We start from the raw sequence: 19,738 nt of genomic DNA, 5'->3' as shown, positions 1-19,738 counted from the left end.
TGTACCGCTAAAGAAAGGGGCAGAAAGCAACACTGACAGAGTGAGGCTGTAAGACACATTCTAATTTCAGAAATGTTAAAAAGGGCATAAGCGTGCACTGCTCCCTTGTTCACTTGCTGGCAGACCACATTCCCAGGGCTGGCTTTGCATGGGCACAGGGGGATGAAGAGACACTCACGGTCCCTGCTCCCCCAAAGAACATGGACTGCTCAGCAACGTAGACACGCTAAACAGATTCATTTCAAAAGTTTGCTGATCAAGGGGTTCGTTCAGGCACAGAATATTTCTGGAGCACCTACTCTGGGCCAGGCACTGAGGACCCCGCAGTGAACAAAACTTCTCAAGGAGCTCACTCCTTCCCGTGGCAATAAATGGGCATCCTCAGCAGCCATTCTCACACGCTGCCGTGCAGAAATAGTCACGTGCAAGAAATTTACGTTCTGACTGCCAGGCCCTCCTTCCAGGCTTTGCCACTCATCAGGTCCAGGGTGAGACTTAGGAACCTGCATTTTCACGAGCACGCCAGGAGATCCCAGGGCAGGAGGACCTCAAACAGGAAAGTGACACATAGAACTTTGGTGTTAATGACTTTGTGGTGTCCCATGAATGTTCTAGAATACATTTAGCTGTTGGGTATTTAGCAAATATGTAGTTGGTTTTGTATCTTCCTATTGTAAACAACACATCCACGAATGTCCCTGCAGCTAAATAGTTGCCTCCCTCCTCCTTGGTTTCTTTAGGGTAAATTGGACAGGCATCCTTGGGCTGAATTTTTAAGGGTGAGGTTGGAGTTCACTGTGCTTCTCCCGACCACCATATGTGGCCCCAGAGCCTGACTGCCTGGGTTCACTTCCCACTTATTAGCAGGGCATTTTTGAGCGAGTTCCTTGCCTTGTCACACCATTTTCTCATCCCTGAAATGGGACAATAATAGTACCTACTTTTTAGGGCTATCGTAAGGAGTAAATGACCAGAGCTGGTGGGCAGAGCTGTGCTGGTAGTGGCCGTGGGGGTGGTGAGTGCTGATGTTGCGCTGCAGGGGGAGGGGAGGGGGGAGAACTGTTTGTTCTGCACACCACCTGCATTCACAACTTGGGCGCAGCAGCGGCTCTGGGGACGGAAGCTCTGGATGCCGTAGCCAAGCATATACGACTTGATGTTGGAGAACAGATCTCGCGTCACGAATCCAATCTCAGCCCGACTCCCACACTGCCGCTGGAAACATCTTCCCACCACACGGGTCTGGACGTGTTTCTCTGTTCACATCTCCTCCCTGACATCCTGCTGCCTAGGCACGAACCATAACCTCCTTTACACACTGAACTAGGAAGGAGAGCCCTTTAGAACTTCGTTTCAGCCTCATCTAATACACTCCCACCCCCACCCCCACCCCCACGTGCTCTGTGCTGCTGTATGCCGGGAGTCTTCACGTGGGAGGTGATGGTGGGATTTGGCCATCATCCCTTGGCTTTTGAGGGATGAATAGGAGTTTTCCAGGTGGAGAAGGAAGGAAGGAAGGGCTGTCCCGACTGATGAGCCAGGGCATGCACAGGTGTGGCAGTGTGTTTGGGGCGATGTCAGTAGGTCGTGGCTGGGTGTGGGGTGTTGGGGTGGGGCCCATGGCAAGGAGGATGGCCGTGGGCTGCAGAGGTGGGCCCAGCATGAGAGGGCTCTTGAAAGTCTCCCTAAATTTCCTCGTGTCTACGTCTTCAGTAGTGCCTCTTTCTAGGCTGAAATGCACCCCCACTCATTTCCTATCTTTTTAAAGGACCGTAACCATCTGACAAATTCCTTGCCTAATTGCTAAGGGCACAGAAGGCCTCCCCTTCAATTATTTAGCTTGTCTTGAAACTGGGACTTGGAAGGCGCCCAGTCCTTCTTTACACGCTTTGTGGTAAGTCCCTTCTGGGAAGGCAGATGCAACATCTCTGAAGGGTTTTCTTGCACGACGTTTGATGTGAAAGCGACCAAGTTATTAAAATAACTTAGCGGGCTAAGATGCGGCTCCCCAGAATACAGTCTCTGCGAATTCATCCCTCCACTTCTCTTCTGCGTTGGCCTGGTGTCCTGTTCACTCTGCCTCCCCCTCGGCCTCTAGAGCCATGTCCACACGTGGTATTTATCAGCCCTGCACAACAGAAGCGGGCTGCCTCCTGCCAGGGGCAGTGGGTCTCGCGCAGCCAGAGATGGAAAACTGGGCCTTGAATCGTCACTGTTCCTCAGCAGACAGTAAGCCCCTGTTGTATGCAGGCCTCAGGCTAGACTCTGGTCAAACGAGGAATCCAGACTCCCCGAGCTGGAAGGGGCCTCAGGGAGTGGTCATTTCTCCATGGGGCGTGTGGTTCTGTCGGTCCAGGACAAGGTTTTAGGTGGCACGTGGACAGTCACGTTTTATTTTAATAATACTCATCTCAGTGTGAATTGGCAAAAATACAAATCACACCTGAAACCTGTTTTTTTGTGTGGATGCTATCGCTTAGGATAAGGCTGAAAGTGTATATACGTTTTTTCAAAGTCAGTAATTGTCAAGAAAAAGCTTGGATGCTCGGTTGTCAAGCGAGGTGGCCATGGTGGCTGAGCGGGGTGGGCAGGTGGCGTGGGGTCTGCTGGAATTGCTAAGGAATGCCCGCTTCTGTGAGGAGGTTCTGAAGGAGGGGACTTCTCTAAGTTTCAAGATCAGAGAACTGGAGCTTACCTTTAGGGGTTAAGGAGTCATCCACACACTCCCTAGGTATCAGCTTCAAATGTCCCATTTTCTCTTTTAGAGACTGCCGAGGCTTTGAGGGCCGAGGCCAGTTCTTCCCGGGCCAGGTCTTCTCGTGGTTCCGTGGCAGGTGGGCGGTTCCGTGGCAGGTGGAAGGCGGTGCTCCCCAGGGGCGCCTGGATCCGGGGCTGCAGTGCACCAGTGCCGCCGCTGTGGGGCGCTGTGGCCAGAATTCAAACACCCTGGGCTGTTTGGCTCCCATTTAGGGACTGTGGGCTAGGCTCTTGTATTCCCGGGTGATTCGCGGCCCTTTCCTCCCTCCCTCTCCCCACCCTCCCTCCCTCAGTGGTTACAGGGCATCAGGCACCGTGGTGTGGACCACAGTGGTGACCGAGTAAAGTAATCCTACTGACCCGAGCTAATGTTTAGTGAGCATGTATCCTGTGCCTAGTACTGGGCGAACTGTTCTTCTGTCAACTCTCGCTCACTTCTCAGGATAACACTAGGAGTTAGGAATGTTGTTTAAGACTCCCACGCTAAGGACGGTCGTCGCCCCGACCGAGGTCCCTAAAGGCTGCCCTCCTCCAGCACAGAACGGCGTCTTTTGTCTATGAGTGTCTTGCTGGGCAGGAGGGGCCTAGGCCCAGGTGTAGATGTGTCCTGCGTGTTCTCTTCTCCCCGTGCCGGTCTAGGAAGCGGATTTTAGAAGCCCGTGCTTGCAAAGGTGCTTTTTAAAGATTTTGCTTCCCACCAGCAGCATCAAAGCAATTTTCTGGGGCCCAGATGGAGTCTGTTGGGTTTCAGGGAGGAAGCCAGACAGACGCTGATGCAGGCCCTGCCAGGGTTTCGGGCTGTTCATCACCATCGGGAGGCCGCTGACGGCCAGGTCAACGCCTGGAGCAGAAGCATGTGTCTATTCCTGGAGGCAGAAACCACTCTGTTCAGCAAGCAGGGCTGTGTCCCTGCTGCGTCAGGGCCCTGCGTAGGACCCTGGGGACACAGACGTGGATGAGCTGTAGACACTAACCTTGAAGTTCACAGCACAATAGGCAGGGTTCGGGTGGATAGAACTCTGAGCAGTGGGTGCCACTTCCCAGTCCATGATCTTGGGTGGGTCACTTAGTTTTGGGGGGGTCCCCTTGTCTACTTCTCTGAAATGAAGGTGGGATGGGGAGAATGACAGCATCTATTTCAAAGCCTTATAAAATTCCCTGAGCTAAAACACACAGAGCTCAGGGACGCCTGGGTGGCTCAGTTGGTTAAGCGGCTGCCTTCGGCCCAGGTCATGATCCCAGGGTTCTGGGATCGAGTCCCACATCGGGCTCCCTGCTCAGCGGGAAGCCTGCTTCTCCCTCTCCCACTCCCCCTGCTTGTGTTCTGTCTCTCTCTGTGTCTCTCTGTCAAATAAATGAATAAAATCTTAAAGAAAACAAAAACAAAACCAACTTTAAAATGCACAGAGCTCAGAGCCCAGGGCCTGCCCTAGGAGCTGCCCATTCCTCTGTCTCTCTGACCTGGTAGAATGTTCTGTGCTGGAGGGACAGGACCTGTCTCCTTCCCCTTTCCTCCCACAGCTGGGCATACAGCAGGTGCTCATGAACGTTGAGCATGTTTGTGGAAAGAATGAACGTGACATTGGCCTTGGAGGATTTGGGGTTTAGGCGGGGTAGAGACTTGGGAAGAGGGGCAGTGCTGTGGGCAGGCAGGGGGAGGGAAGGAGCAGAGGTGCAGAGGAGGGCAGGTCGGAGGCCCCAGCAGGGAGTGAGGGGGACGAATTTCTGTGGGGAGGACCGGGCGCTGGTGGGGAGATTCAGCTGGGGCTGTGCTGCAGATCCTGGATGCGGTCCTGAGGCCAGCTTTTGAGCCCAGGTAAGAAGGGTTTGGCCTCATCTTCTCCAAACTGGTGGCAGATGAGGGCCTGCTCTGTGCTGGTGGGGAGGCGAGAAGTGTGGGCCGTGGCCCGGGTCTCACGGAGCTTACAGCCTGGTTGGGAGAAAAAGACCCCACAGGTAGAATGATATGACTTGGACTTTGTGAGCAGATCTAAATATTGAATTTAAGTTAGGTAATTTTTTTTGCCTAATCTTTGGAAGACAGATCTTGGGCACGTGTGGGACATGCTGTGATTTAGCGTTGGGCCTGGTTTCAGGTCCTGGACTCTGTACTTCTTACCAGGGCGGCCTTGAGCCCCAGCACCTGATTTCACTGAAACTCTGTCTTCCCATCTGTGACGTGTGAGACTCGTTCTTCATCGGTAAGACTCAAGGGCCAAGTGTGATGGTCCACCCGGAGCTGGTCTGGGACAGAGTACCCGCTCACTGCCGGTCATTTCCTTCTGGAAAAAACGGCTGCCAAGACGTTGTGTGTGTGTTTTGTGGGGGTGGGTTGTAAATTACTTGTGTCTGCTTTTCTGAACCCTCACAGTTTTTCTTTGATTAGCATTTTTTTTTTTTCCTTGAGGAACATGACTTATAAAGAATAGACCTGATAAAGCAATCTCCTTGGTTGGGTCTTTGTTTCTGCAGATTGGCCCTGGGCCCACAGTGGCAAGTGTGGGACTCGTGAGCCACATGCCTGTGGTGGAGAGATGTCACTAGCTACTTTAAAGCCTTGAAATTCCTGGACAGCCAGGAAGAAGGGAGACACTTGGACCCTGGTAACTTTGCAAAGCCTTTTGCTCCATAAACATGAGCCTCGGGCCATCAGGCCTGACCATCCCTCCAGCCCCAGCACCTTGGATGAAGTCCCACCAGGGTGCAAACCACCAGCCCCCTGTTTCCTGGGTGTGTGTTCTGTAGGGGCCAGCTCTGTAGCCTCTTGGAACTCTTCCTGCCTCCTGCAAACCTAAAAGCATCCTATGATGTCTTCCTGCCTTCTCCCCCTGTCCACTCATCCGGTCCCAGGCCCTGGCTGAGAACTCCACTGTCTCCTTCCACATGTCTGTGCATGGAGTTTCAGTAAAGAAGAGTGAGTGCTTATTAGAAGCCAGGCCCGAGGCTGGATGCTCTGGGAAATTGACAGATAAAGTCCCAGTGTTCCTGGACTTTTTATTTGGAGTGTGTGATGGGGCCGCATGGGTCGGCGTGGGAGAGCAGCAGTGACCAAGCAGAAAATAAATGAGAAATGCGTGTCTGCATTTGCCGTAGATCCTGGAGGGCCAGGCTGCGAGCTCAGTCTCTCAGCTCCAGTGTCCCAGCACCCAGCTGGCCCCCAGGAAATGCTGCCCACGAGTGGAGCTGGGGGGAAGAAGGGAAGAAACAGGCTCTGCCAACCTGAAAAGGTAGACTTGCCTTTCATGGAGTCTGACTCCATAGCAAGCATTCGGAGTCTGAGTTGTGTCCGGCTTATTGCAAAGGGCCCTGGGGAAAAGGGACGTTCACATGCATTTCCTGGAGTGCAGCAGCTGAGGCTTGAAATCCTCATTTGCTTAGGAAGAAACAAATGCAAAATGGCAGCACTCCTCTGTTCAGGGAAGATCTGCTGGGTGCAAGCCAGCATTTGGGACTGCAAGTCAGTTTTCTGCACGGAGTCTGTCGCCAGGAAAGGCAGTTGTCCTACTCTTGGTCTGAAATAGATGCACCACAGCCATCAGATCGTTGTGCGCTAGCTGGTGTTCAATGTGAGATACCCTAGTGTTTATTTAGCAGTGTACATGCCACCCAACCTACAGCTTTTCCAGGAAGCTGTTTTGCAATGGAAAGCATGCCTGGTTTTCATTTGGTCCCTCTCTATTGTCTGGGCTTCTACTCAGTACCAGGTCCTGGAGCACGAAGTTGACTAGATTGGGTCCTTGCTCCGAAGGAGTGAATGTTCAGAAAAGGTCAGCTCTGGGTGGGCAGGGACTTCTGGCTGTGTGGTGTTCCCAATGCAGAGTGGAGGCGTGATGAATCCTTGAATGAACGAATGATTGGGTGAAATGAATGAGTGATTGGATGGGGACAAGTCAGAAGGTGATGCCAGGGCAGGGTGGCCAGGGTGGCCAAGTCAGAGGGGAGCACGGGAGTCGGGGAGGCCCTGACACAGATTACAGAAGCTTCTGGGGGAGGCTTGTGAACCAAGGAGAGTATCCACAGGGCGCCCAGGCCCTCTGGCAGAGGGAGGCATGGGGGCAGAACCCATGCCCGGGAGTAGGGGGAGTGAGCGTTTGGAGGGCTGAGTAGGGGGTGGTGTGGGGAGGCTTCAGAGGAAGCAGATGCAGGTGGGTAGAGTGCTGTTGGCCTGGCTGGTGGACTTGGGCTGGACCCCAAGCTGGGGGGACCACCTGAAGCCATCTAGGCAGAGGAGTGACATGATGAGGTGCCCTAGGAGACCCCCATGGATAACAGGGACAGCAGGGCCTGGGACACAGACCAGGCAGTCCTTCAGAGCCAGCCTTCCTCGGCTCTTAACTCACCAGGCACTGCCTGAACATATTCTCTGTGGACAGCCAGTTACTTACTGAGGTGCACTTTTTAAAATAAGCAACTTTTGTGAGCCCCCTTAAATGACTTAAGGACCCCTTACGTGACTGAGTTCTAAGAGTTGGTCCTTTCAGACTTCTCATGCCATGAACTTGAATGAGGCAGAGAAGTTTCTCGTGTCATTTCCTCTCGTCAGCTCAAGTGTGCGTTGGGAAGAACCCAGATCCGTGTTCCAGTTCTGCTCCATTACATACGGGCTGTGTGACCCAGGGCTGTGTCCTCAGCTTGTCGTTGGGGAGGTGGAAGGTAAAGGAGATGATGCCTGCGGTGCGCCCAGCTTGAGGTAAAGCAGCCCCCCCACCCGGCAGGGAAGGCGGCGTCTGACCTGGGGGTGACAGTGCCCAGTGTTATCTTCATTGACTGAACTTGCTAATTAAGGTTGGCTCTAGGGAGAAGGGTACCTAGTAATTGAAGCTCATTTCCTTCATGCTCATTGGGCTTTCATGTGCACAGGGGGCATTTGCATTAGTGGAGTGAAGCTGTGTGACCTTGCTCAAGTCACTTAACCTCTCTGAGCCTCAGATTCCAGTTTCTTAGCCTTTGAACTGGGGACCATAATAATTCCCATCTCACTGGGTGTTGGGACAGATATGAGAAATCCAAAGCTAAGAATCGAACCCGAGTTTTCTGATTCCTGGTTTTGCAAACTCAACCTAATTTATCTGAAGATGTATTTTTGAGATAACACCTTATGTGTCCCTTTAAGCCTTCTGTGTAAGGTGATGCTTAAAAACAACTGAACATAATAAACAAATAAACATAAACTATGCTGCCAAACCGAACCAAAAGCAAATGAAGAACAACAGTTAGTGTACACCTTTCTTTGGTAAGTCTTTCTTTAGTAAGTGTTTGGTATGTCATATCATAGTTGAGGATGAGTTCAGCTTGGCTGGCTTCCCTAAGTGAATTGCAGGGTTGAATCCAGCAGGAAACACAACCTGGGACAGACTGTGTCTTTCAGGCAGGCAGGATAAAGTGGGAGAAAACGCTGGAGAAGCTTCCATCTCTGCTGACTGTTCAGAGCAGAGTTCTTGACCTGGCGCAGGCTGCATGTTGGAATCCCCTTGGTTGCTTTGGAAATAGACCAGTGTCTACGTCCCACTCTAGATCAGTGTCGTCTGACTATATCTGGGCATTTTCTCAATTTTGTTTTTGATCGTCGATTGCACTCTATAGAAATACAATTAATTTTTGTATACTAATCTTGTATCCTGCCACCTTGCTGAATTCATCTAGTCTACTAGTTTCCTTTTTTTTTTTTTTTGTAGGTTCCTTAGGGTTTTCTATACACAAAATCCTGTCATTTTCAGATAGAGATAGTTTTACTTCTTCCTTTATAATCTGGATGCCTTTTACCATTTTTTTCTTGCCTAATTTATCTGGATAAACCTGTAGTACAATGTTGAATAGAAGTGGTAAGAATAGACATCCTCACCTAGTTCCTGTTCGTAGAGGGAAAGCTTTCAGTCTTTCACCATTGAATAAGATGTTGGGTGTGGGCATTCTGTAGATGTCCTTTATTGGGTTGAGGAAGTTTCCTTCTGTTCCTAGTTAGTTGAGTGTTTTTATCATGACAGAGTGATAGATTTCATCATGTGCCTTTTCACATCTATTGAGAGGATCATGAGGTTTTGTCCTTTATCTTATTATTATGGTGTATTACATGGATTAAGTTTGGGTGTTAAACCAGCTTTGCATCCTGGGATCAATCCCCCCTGGTCGCAGTGTATGGTTCTTTTTATATGTTGCTGGATTTGGTTGTCCAGTATTTTGTTGTGTTTTGGCTTATAGACACATCACTCCAATCTCTGCCTCCATCTTCACATGATATTGACTTCATTTTTCCAGGTTAGGAAACAAGCTCCGGGAGACAAGTGACCTGCCCAGGGACACACAGCTAACGTGGGGGGTGGGGTGGGGTGGGGTAGGGTCTTGATTCTCAGTCTGATACGGAGCTGGAGCCTCGAGAACATCCACTCCACTGCCATTCTGAGGTTCTAGAACGTGAAGTTCTGTCAGTAGACCATAGGTGTAGATAGGGTCTATTTGTAGCAAGCATGAACAAAGTATTAGGTTTTCTGCTATGTTATTTAAAGTTGTTTTGTGTGTCCCTCTTTAATTTTTTTAAAAGATATTTATTTATTTATTTATTTGAGAGAGAGAGTGTGCGGAGGAGGGGCCGAGGGAGAGGGAGAAGCAGACTCCCCGCTGAGTAGGGAGCCCAATGTGGGGCTCGATCCTGGGACTCCAGGATCGTGACCTGAGCTGAAGGCAGACGCTTCACCGACTGAGTCACCGAGGTGCCCCTCCCTCTTTAATTTGAACTCAGGTTTCTGGGGCACCCCAGTCTCCATCTGTGTTCATCTGTTGGGCTACTTTAAACCGAGGGGGTGTAATACAGAGAAGCAGGCGTGGTTAGAAGGTGGAGGAGCAGGGTCTCGGCTGGGCCTCAGGTTTGACACTCACCCTCAGGTGAATGACACCCCAGAGTAACACCCCAGAGTTGCCCTCCCGGGAGCTGGGGCATCAGAAGCCATTGTGTCCAGGCTGACTCCAGCCACAGCTGTAAGCACGGATGATGGCCAGACACCAAACACACCAGGGCGCGCCCTGTCTGCCAGGCTCACACTAACAAATGGGCACCTTGTTGCACCACCTGGGTCCCCATTTGTCCTAGGGTCGAATCTTGTGTAAATGAGTGAATGAATGAATGAATGAATGAATGAATGAATGAGGGATCTACAGGTGCATGCAGAACCCTAGCTCCAAGGGAGTCTGGGAAATGTAGTTTCTGGCTCTCTAGGCTCCGCAGTTCAGGATGGTACATTTGGTCCCCCTTTGGGGTCATTTCCTCAGGGGGATGAGAGAGTATGGACAGGCCGAGAAATGTCACCATCTCAAATCTTCAAGCTATTCACAGTTCCCTGGTTCCCGGGTTCCTCCCGGACTTGCGGCATGTACTGTCTCCAGGGTGTGCGGCAACTTCAGGAGCCGAGTCAGGTGGGATGCAAGCAAGAAGTGCAGCCTGAATCCGATCCGGCCCCTGGTAGGACAGCACACCTTCTCCCAGCCTCTTCCGTTCAGCCCACCTGGGTGATCCCCAACCTGGGTGAGTCCCGGCTAGGAGGCACCGGGGACACAGGGCATGGCAAGCACGTGTCCAGTGACGTGGAGGAGGTAGGGCTGCACGTGGCTGTCTTCCGGGGCAGGAAGTAGGAAGTGCCCGAAGCAAAGCAGCAGGAAGCTCCTTAGCCTGAAAACAGGCAGGGAAGAAGCGGTGGGGGCCACCCAGTGGGAGTCTGAATCATGGAGCAGGGGAGGGCTGCACCGGGCAGCCTGCAGAATCGGACAGGCTGGGTGGAATCTTGGCTCCTCGCTTCAGCAACTTGAGCCTTAGTTTCTTCACCTGTAAAATGGGGTAGTTGATTGAATTCCGTGAGCTTGTTGTTGAGATTCAGTACAAAACTCTGTTTAAACGCCTGGTGGAAGATGAGCTGCTGCCTCTCCCATCATTTGTTCGATCCCCGCATGCCCTCTGCCAGAGCTTTCTGGGTGCGGTCAGAGGGTTACGGTCAGCTGGCCAGAGTGGAGGGAGTGGAGGACCTGACTTGTTGGCCTCTTCCTGAGTTGGCTCTTCCTTGGAAATCTGAATTCATTACCTTGGTTTGGCTCTTGACTAGTACTAATCACCATCAAAAGTAAGAAAAGCAGGGCGCCTGGGTGGCTCAGTTGGTTAAGCGACTGCCTTCGGCTCAGGTCATGATCCTGGAGTCCCTGGATCTAGTCCCGCATCGGGCTCCCTGCTCGGCGGGGAGTCTGCTTCTCCCTCTGACCCTCCTCCCTCTCATGTCCTCTCTCTCTCTCTCATTCTCTCTGTCTCAAATAAATAAATAAAAATCTTTAAAAAAAAAAAGTAAGAAAAGCAGGAAGGAAAAGGATAACTAGGGGTCACTGAGCAGGGGTGATGGCAGGGCTGCGTCTGACTGTTTGAGTGCGGGCAGTGGCTTGGCCTCTGTGCCTCTGTTGTTTCTTATACAAGGTATGGAAAATGAGCCCTCCTTCTCAGGAGCTTGATAGGGTTAAAGGGATGACCACTTGCAGATGCTTAGCATTTCTAAAGGGTCCCTATGGTGCTTCCCTCATTCCTGATCCTGGAGGGAGGAAGGTGTTACCACTGGGATGCTAAAATAGGATTTCCAAAAGTGCTTACATGTTCTCCTGGTTCTTGGGTTTAAACAAACCAAAATACGGGTTTATGGAGCACTGATGTACGTGCTGAAGGAGCCGTTCTTTTACTGTGAGATTTTTCCCACATCCACCATTTCTTAATTCCCATGACCCCAGTCTCCGTCATGGTGTTGGGTGATAATTTGAAAATGTGTGTAAGAACTTCCTTGAGAGTTGGAAGTGCTTCTGAGCAGTGGTTGGGTAGGAGCCAGTGGACCCAGCTTTCAAAGGTTTGGGTTCAAGTGCAGGCTGGCCACGGCTCTCTGCACCTCTGTTTTCTCCATCGTGAAATGGGGCCATAAGTGCTTCCCCAGGCAGGCTGCAGTGGTTGATGCAATGATATGTGGGGGCTAGATTATGTCACTCTGCCAAGTGCTATTTACACAATGGCATTTTGATTCAGGAAGGGCCAGGCTGGGCCTGCTGGGAAGTGTCCATCCCTGGAATGGGCTGGGTCAGCTCTGGTGACATCCCATAGCTTGAGAATGGGAGAGGAGTGGTTCCTGAGGAGACTAAGCAGCCCTGCCCCAGCCCCTTCCAGACTCCAAACAGATGGACTGTCCAGCTTGCTTCTGTCCCTGCCCAGGTCCTGCCAGTCTGGCTGGGCCAGCTCATCTGTCACCTCCTTCATGGAAGGCACCTCCCTGGCCTCTGGGCATCCACAGTGGGCTATCCCTCCTCTTCTGTTTCAGGCCGTGACCACTCGTGGGCACCTCACCCCTGCCCTGCTGGACTTGAAGAGCTGGTGGAAGAGGTTGGGAAGAGGTCTCTAGTGCTGTGCGTGTCTGGTAGCATCTGTGTGCATGGAGGAGGGCATTGCGGTGTTTCTTGTGTGCGCATGTGGTCATCCATCTCACGGGCACGTGCCCTCTGCCTTTACTTGGGTGCCTAGCCGGCCGGGCTCTCCAAAGGTGGAGGGACACTGAGGCCTCGCCAGCCAGGAATGCCTGGTCTGGTGGGGTGGACATGTATGCTAATGCAGCACGATTGGGACTGTGAAGAAGGGAAGCTCAGGGTGCCGTGGTGTGCAGAGGACACCCCTCCAGCCTGAGGGTGGGGAGTGGTATCAGTGCCACCCGTCTGAGGAGGTAGTGCCCAAACTGAATTTTGAAGAAGACGGATAGGTGGGAAAGGGAGGGAAGGGCATTCCAGGAAGAGAGTATCAGCTAGGTTTGGCGAGGCAGTTCTGCATAACAAAGGAGCCCCTAAAGATCAGTTCTGGGTCACGCATGCTCTGGTGCATGTCCCCTGGGCTCCCCTCCAGTGGGTGATCTCAGGGGTCCGGTGCTCCCATCTGGTCTCACCGTCATCTCAACACGAGGCTTCTCAGGTCCCTGCAGCCAGGGAGAGAGAGAAGAGGCGTCACTCGGGCTCTTCCGTGTCTCAGCCCCATCATGACCCAAGTGACTGCTGCTTGCACACCGTTGGCCAGGGCTGGTCACATGACCCCCACCCACTGCAGGGGAATCTGGGAAGTGGAGGGAAGCAGGTGGGGGGTTTGCCGAGCACACAGGGAACCCACTTCCAGAGGTACCCAGGCCCCGGAGAATGCAGCGTCGATGGGAATTACAGTCCCAGGACCTCCAGCTCTGCCAGAACTCATAAAACACTGACTCCCTTCCCTCCACACAACTCCTGGGCATGAATATCATGGCTAGAAAAGAGACCTGTGGAAGGAGCAGAGCTCAGGGGGTAAAGGGAGTCTGATTATAACATGTCGGGAAGGATTACATTCTTTGGTGACTTTTATGTTTTTAAGGAATTGGGTTTAACATTGGCCCCATCTCCTTCTTGATCTCCTTCCGTCCCTCTCGGAGTATAAATAAAATTGAGTATGTATGGTAGGCTCTTTCATATGAAAGTGAACCCTTCATGTTTATGAGTCTTCGAAGCCTTTCAAAGAAGTTGTGCACAAGTTACCTTCCCGTTACTTTGGCAGTGGTGAGGAAGTGGGGCCGAGGTCTGCTCACGAAACATCCAGGAGCACAGGCAGAGAATTTGTGCTCAGCTAACTTCCCCGTTCTTATTGGCAAGGGCTTTGTCTCTGCTTGTGATTTTAATTTAGATTCATCCTTATGATTTTTTTTTGTGTTCTTACGGGCCGCATTGCTTCCTAATGGGCTTCTGGAGTATCATTTGTATAATGCAATTTGTATCTTACTGAATTTATTACAAAGATTTTTCTTCAATTCAAAAGGGATGGGGTTTGCTATCTTGGTTGTAGGTGAGAGATCGTCAGCACTGAGAGATCCACGGTGGCTGCGAGTTCATTTGAAATTTGTTTCCTTTAGCTGACCATGAGCATGCAGAAGTCCGCTGGCTCCGTGGCAGCCTCGTGGGTCTTGAAGTTCAGTGTTGTCTTGTAGATGACACATAGCTGTGTCTTGTTTTTCCACGCACTCTGGCAGTCCCTGTCTTCTCATTGGTGCAGCTAGACCACTGATAGTTCAGTGATTATCGATATAGCTGGACTCCTATCTACCACATCTGTTACTTTTCTATTTGCCTACTTCTGTTTTCCACCCTTTTCCTGCCTTCTGTGATTTTAACTGAGCATCTGTGTGTCCCATTTTCTCTTTTTCCCCAGCATATTGGTTGTACAAGCACACCTTGTTCTGCTGAGCTGTGCTTTATTGTGCTTTGTAGATACTGCATTTTTTTGTTTCCAAATGGAAGGTTTGTGGCAACCCTGAGTCAAGCCAATCTATCAGCGCCCTTTTTCCGACAGCATTTGCTCACTTCATGTCTCTGCATCATATTTTGGTAATTCTCACAATATTTCAAATGTCTTCATTATTATATTTGTTAGGGTGATCTATGATCAGAGATTATGACTTGCTGAAAGCTCTGATGATGGTTTTAGCAATAAAGTATTTTTTAATTAAGGTATGTGCATTTTTTTTTAGATATAATGCTATTGCAGTTGCAACAGATTACAGTATGGTGTGAACATAACTTTTATGTGGACTGGGAAACCAAAGGGAGTCGTTTGACTCCCTTTATTGAGATGTTGACTTAATTGCAGCAGGTCTGGGACCAGACCTGCAGTATCTCCAAGGTGTGCCTCTATTTCTTCTTTATCTTTTTAAAGTGGTAGCACTAGGTGTTATACACAACTGATAAATCATTGAACACTACATCTAAAACTAATGTTGTACTCTACATTGGCTAATTGAATTTAAATAAAAAAAATAAAGTGGTAGCCTTAGAATTTGCAATAGACATGTGCGGCCAATCCAAGTCCCTTTTCATATAATACCATGTGACTTCATGTACAGCGTAAGCACCTTCAACAAAGTCTTCCTGTTTCCGCCCTCCCATTCCTTGTCACAATGCTGTCATTCATGTCACTTGTCCAGAAGCTGTCATCACGTAATACACCGCTGTGGTTATTACTTTTATCTGTTAGATCAATTGAGAATAAGAAAAATTAAAGTTTTTATTTTTCCTTCATTTATTCCTTGTCTAGCTTTCTTCCTTTTCCTGTGCAGATCTGTATTTCTTTAAAAAATTAAAAAAAATTTTTTTTTGTTTTTAGATCTGTACCTCTGACCATGACATCTTTCTTCTCTCAGAACTTCCTGTAACTTTTTCTTTTTGCCAGGAAGATCTACTGGTGACAAATCTCTTCAAATTTTGTTTGTCAGAAAAAGTCTTTACTTCTCCTTCACTTTTGAAAGATAATCTCACAAGGTATAGAATTTTGGGTTGGTGGGATTTTCTCTCAATGCTTGACTTCACTCCATTCTCTTCTCGCTCGCATGGTTCTGAGGAGAAGTCAGATATAATTCTTTTTTTTTTAATTTTTAAAATTTTATTATGTTATGTTAATCACCATACATCACATCATTAGTTTTTGATGTAGTGATCCATGATTCATTGTTTGCATATAACACCCAGTGCTCCATTCAGTACGTGCCCTCTTTAATACCCATCGGATATAATTCTTACCTTTGTTCCCCTATAGGTAAGTTGTTTCCCACCCCCTGGCATCCTTTCAAGATTTTTTTAGTTGTCTTTGATTTTCCTCAGTTTGCAAATGATATGCCTAAATGTCGGGGTTTTGATATTTATCCTGTTTGGTGTTCTGTGAGCTTCATGGATCTTTGGTTTGGTGTCTACCATTAATTTTTGAAATTCCCAGACAGTATGGGTACAAATATTTCTTCTGTTCCCTTCTCTCTTTCTTCTATTTCTGGTATTCCTATTATATATTTGTTACCCCTTTTGTAATTATCCCACAGTTCTGGGATACTCTGTTCTGTTTCAGTCATAGGTTTCCTTGCTGTTCGGTTTGGAATGGTTTTATGGCCCTATCTTCAGACTCACTGATTCTTTCCCCAGCTGGGTCCAGTCTACTAATGAGTTCCTCAGAGGTGTTCTTCGTTTCTATTACAGTGTTTTGTTTTGTTTTTTTCCTTTAGTATTTCTTTTCAGTCCTTTCTTAGAACTTCCATGTCAGCTTACTTCAGCCATCTATTCTTGCATATTGCCTACTTTTTCTGTTAGATCCCATAGCATGTTAATCATAGTTATTTTAAAGTCCTGGTCTGATCATTCCAGCATCAGTGCCATATCTTAGCCTGGCTCTGATACTTGCTCTGTCTCTTCAAACTGGGTTTTGCATGTCTTGTAATTCTGTTGTTGTTGAAGGCTGGACAGGAGGTATTTGGTAAAAGGAATCTGAACTGATTCCAATGGAGGTTTCTGCTCTGTTAGGGTTGTTATTCTCAGTATCCATCTGTCTGCCTCTCCAAATTTTGCCGTGTGATCTCAGTTCTCAGATGGACATAAGAAAAGTTACTGATTTTCAGTTTCTTCAGCTTTTTTCTTGTTGTGTGGATGGAAATGATGACTTCCAAGCTCCTTACATGCCAGACCAGAAACTGGAAGTTAGATTCAGTTCTTTCTAGATTCTCCCCCCTTCCTTCCCTCTTTCCCTCCACCATTTCCTCCCCTGTTCTTCCATTTCTTCCCCACTCTGTTCCTCCCTCCTGTGTATGCCCCCACCCCCGTCGCATTGGGCAGGACTTTGCTAAAGCGGCCCCAGTTTAGGTGACTGCATAGTGTTGCCCTGATTAGAGGTTACTCTGGTTTTTTTTGGGGGGGGTGGCATCATGAGTTCAGACCTGAGCTCCATGCATTGTTGGCTGTGAGGTCTGGTGTTTTGAGAGGACTCCCTTCCCTGAACTTGGCTGCACTTTACTCCTTTGGGACATATCAAGATGGACATGCTAGGTCCAGGTGACAGAGGTCATCCAAAGATTCCTGATGAAGGCAGTGTCCTCACGGTGTCCAGCTGTTGGTGGGTCAGCTGCAGCCCTCCACCTGGCCTTGAGCTTTAGCCATGACCATGCTTGTTCTGTGACTGGGGTGAGGATAACAAGTGACAGTGGCCGGTGGTGTCTGACTAGAGATGGAGGTGTGGTGGCCCATGGAAGAGTCTCGTTGTGTCCTTCTGTGGCTGTATTTAGGATGCAGAGTTGGGTTCCTCCTGACCTGTGTGTGGAGATGTTGAAAGGAGCAGACAGGCAGAGGTCTGCAAGGAGGGGGCTTTGGGCAGGAGAGGCTGTGAGCATCATGGGGCAGGGCAGGGTGTGGCCTTCTCAGTATTGTGGCCCCGAGCCACGAGCCATGCATGGTGCCTGTGGGTAGGATGTGGGCAGTAAACTCGTGCTGGATGCATTCAACCAGCCGAGCTCCTCTGCTCATGGTTCTGTTTACCCAAGGTACTTGATGCTCAGGGTCCTGTCTTTGTGCTGCAGCCATGTTTAAACACTGAGGGAGCCTGGCTGGCAGGGGGAGGGGCCAGCTAGCAAGTGACCTGAGCCCACCGTTGGGTGCCCCCATCTCTGCCTACACACATGCCAGTCCTTATGTGGTTATACTTGGCTTCATGGAATGAAGGTTGTTTTTACCAAGGACTCAGGAAACCTGTGTCTCTTGAAGGATCTCTGGCGTCCTTCTGCCTGAACTTTGTAACTGAACCATGGAGGTGGGCGTGAAAGGAGCACGCCACATCCAGCGGACATCCAAGGAAGGGTCCTGATGTTTTGGGCGCCTGCTCTGGGCTGGTACTGGAGACTTATTCAATCAGGTGGTTTATAAATGGAGGAGCTGAGACTCTACAGGGCCAGGGTGAGCAAACAAGTAGGCGAGGCAGTGGGGGACTTGGTGGGGGGCCTTGCCAGCCAGACCTCCCACTGCGAGGTCGTGTTGGTGCTCACCCCTGAGGCAGTGGGGACTGGGAAGTTTGGTTGTTATTATTGCCATTATCACTGGTGGTGTTTTATTAATTTTCTGCGCTGGGGTGGGATGTGGGGACTTCCACTTCCAAAGGCACCCTGGGCAGGGGCGGTGGCTCGGAGGTGAGGGACAGGGAGACTGTTTAAGGCTTTTGAGATCCACAGGGCTGCAGGTGGTGGGGTGAGGGGACCCGGGAGAGCTCCGGAGGGAACCCGGCAGATAGCGCTGTGGGGCTTGGGTGGTGCCTGTTGGGGCGAGGGGTGGCAGGTGGCCATTCTTCTGTCCCCATATGAAGATGCACAGGCACCACCACAGTCCAGTTGTGGGACGGACTCCCAGGCCACGCCTGGGACCTGGTGTCAGTGAAGGCTGCCCTTCACTCCCTCCCCCCAGCGTGTCCTGAGCTCACTGCGGTGCGTACCGCTGCGGTGCCCCGTCCCCATGGTGAGCACCTGCCATCCAGGAGCAGTAAAGATCTCTGCTTCACAGATGAAGAAACTGAGGCCCAGAGAACTCAGGTGACCTACCCCAGATCAGAGGGTTAGACCCGCTGGGGATTTAAATCCACGTCTGCCAGGCTCTTTTCTAACCATGTTACCGTCCAGTTACTTACTGTGTTTGGGCCTCAAATTCTCCAACCACAAGATGGGGGTAATAATAGGACCCACATCATAGTCGTGAGAGGCTTGCTTGAGATTGTCCTGTGTGGGGCTGGTCGAGGTGTCTGGTGTAAGTATGTGCTCCAGAAACACTCTTCTTCTGATCTCATGTTACCTGGAGAAGAGAAGGTTCCAGGAGTATGACTGAGTCTCCAAATCGCTGAAGGACCCCTCTGTGGGGAAGGGAGAATGGACTCCTTCTGGGTGGCTTCCGAGTGCTGGAAGGGGCCCGGGGCAGAAGTTACAAGGGGCCCTTTTGTTTGTTTCTTTTAGACTTGAAACAGGAGGTGCTTTCCAGGGCCTAGGGGCTGCCCTAGGGGAGCAGGTGTCCCCATGGTTGCGGAGGGGGCCGCTTCCTGTCCTGGGGAGGACTGTGGAGAAGGGACCGAGGAGGGGATTCTTGCGGGGCCTGGAGGGCAGGAGGTGACAGGTGGGGCCTCGGAGTCCCAGCTTCTCAGGGACTGGGAGTCCTGCATCCTGCGGCTAATGGGGTCTTCGTGTGTGTGATTTATTCATCACACCGTGAAAGGCCCATTTCTGGGACACTTCATGGCCTTCCAAGTACCATCACACCCACTGTCCCATTTGGTCCTCACCGACGTGCCAGCGAGGGTGCCGCACTGACGCGGCCCTGGCAGGCGGGGCGGGCCACCGATTCCCCTGCCAGCCAGGGCCTGCAGTCTCTGCCCTGTCACCCTCGGGCACAGCGCATGCCCCTTTGTCTCCCCCACTTACCCCCTTTCCTTCCAGAACAGCCAGCTTCTCAGCAAACCTAGCTGTGTGGCTTTCTGGGGTGTGTGTGTGTGTCTCGGAGGCTCAATTTCTTCATCTCTAAATCAGGAGGACAGCCGCGGCCCTGCCTCCCCACAGGAAGGCTCTGTGGCTCGGCTGGGGCGAGGTGGGCCAAGGTGGGCAGCCAGTGGCCGAGTCGGAGGGGCTCGCCTGCCCGTGTGGGGCCAGAGCTCTCTGAGCCTGGCTCCCCCCGATGGAGAATTGGAATGGTGGTCCCGTGCAGCCCCCCTGCTCCCAGCCTGCATCCCTGTGCTGCCCCAGTTTGACGTGGCAATCCCAAGGCAGCCAGGCTTTCCATCACTGGAGACTCCCTGCAGGCCTCACGAGATGCCCGGGACCCCTCGTGGGAACTGTGCTCTGTGGGCTGGAGAGACCTGCCTGCACAACCCAGAAACACTTCTCCTGCACATCTGGGTTTTCCCGTCCTGGTCAGAGCTGCTGGGCTAGTGGGTGTGTGCGTGTGTGGTGTATGTATGTGTGTGGGGGGGGTGTGTGTGTGCACGCACGTGTGTGTGGTATGTAGTGTGTGTGCATGTGTATGTGGTATATGTGTGGTGTGTGCAAATGTGTGTGTAGTGTGTATAGTGTATGTGTCGTGTGTGGTGTGTAGTGTGTATATGTGTGTAGTTTGGGTGTGGTGTGTAGTGTGT

Source organism: Mirounga leonina, unplaced genomic scaffold (assembly GCF_011800145.1).
Source record: "Mirounga leonina isolate KUSES-001 unplaced genomic scaffold, KU_Mleo_1.0 Mir_129, whole genome shotgun sequence".
NCBI classification, from domain to species: domain Eukaryota; kingdom Metazoa; phylum Chordata; class Mammalia; order Carnivora; family Phocidae; genus Mirounga; species Mirounga leonina.
The sequence above is the reverse complement of the archived record's forward strand: the minus strand, read 5'-3'. Positions refer to the sequence as shown.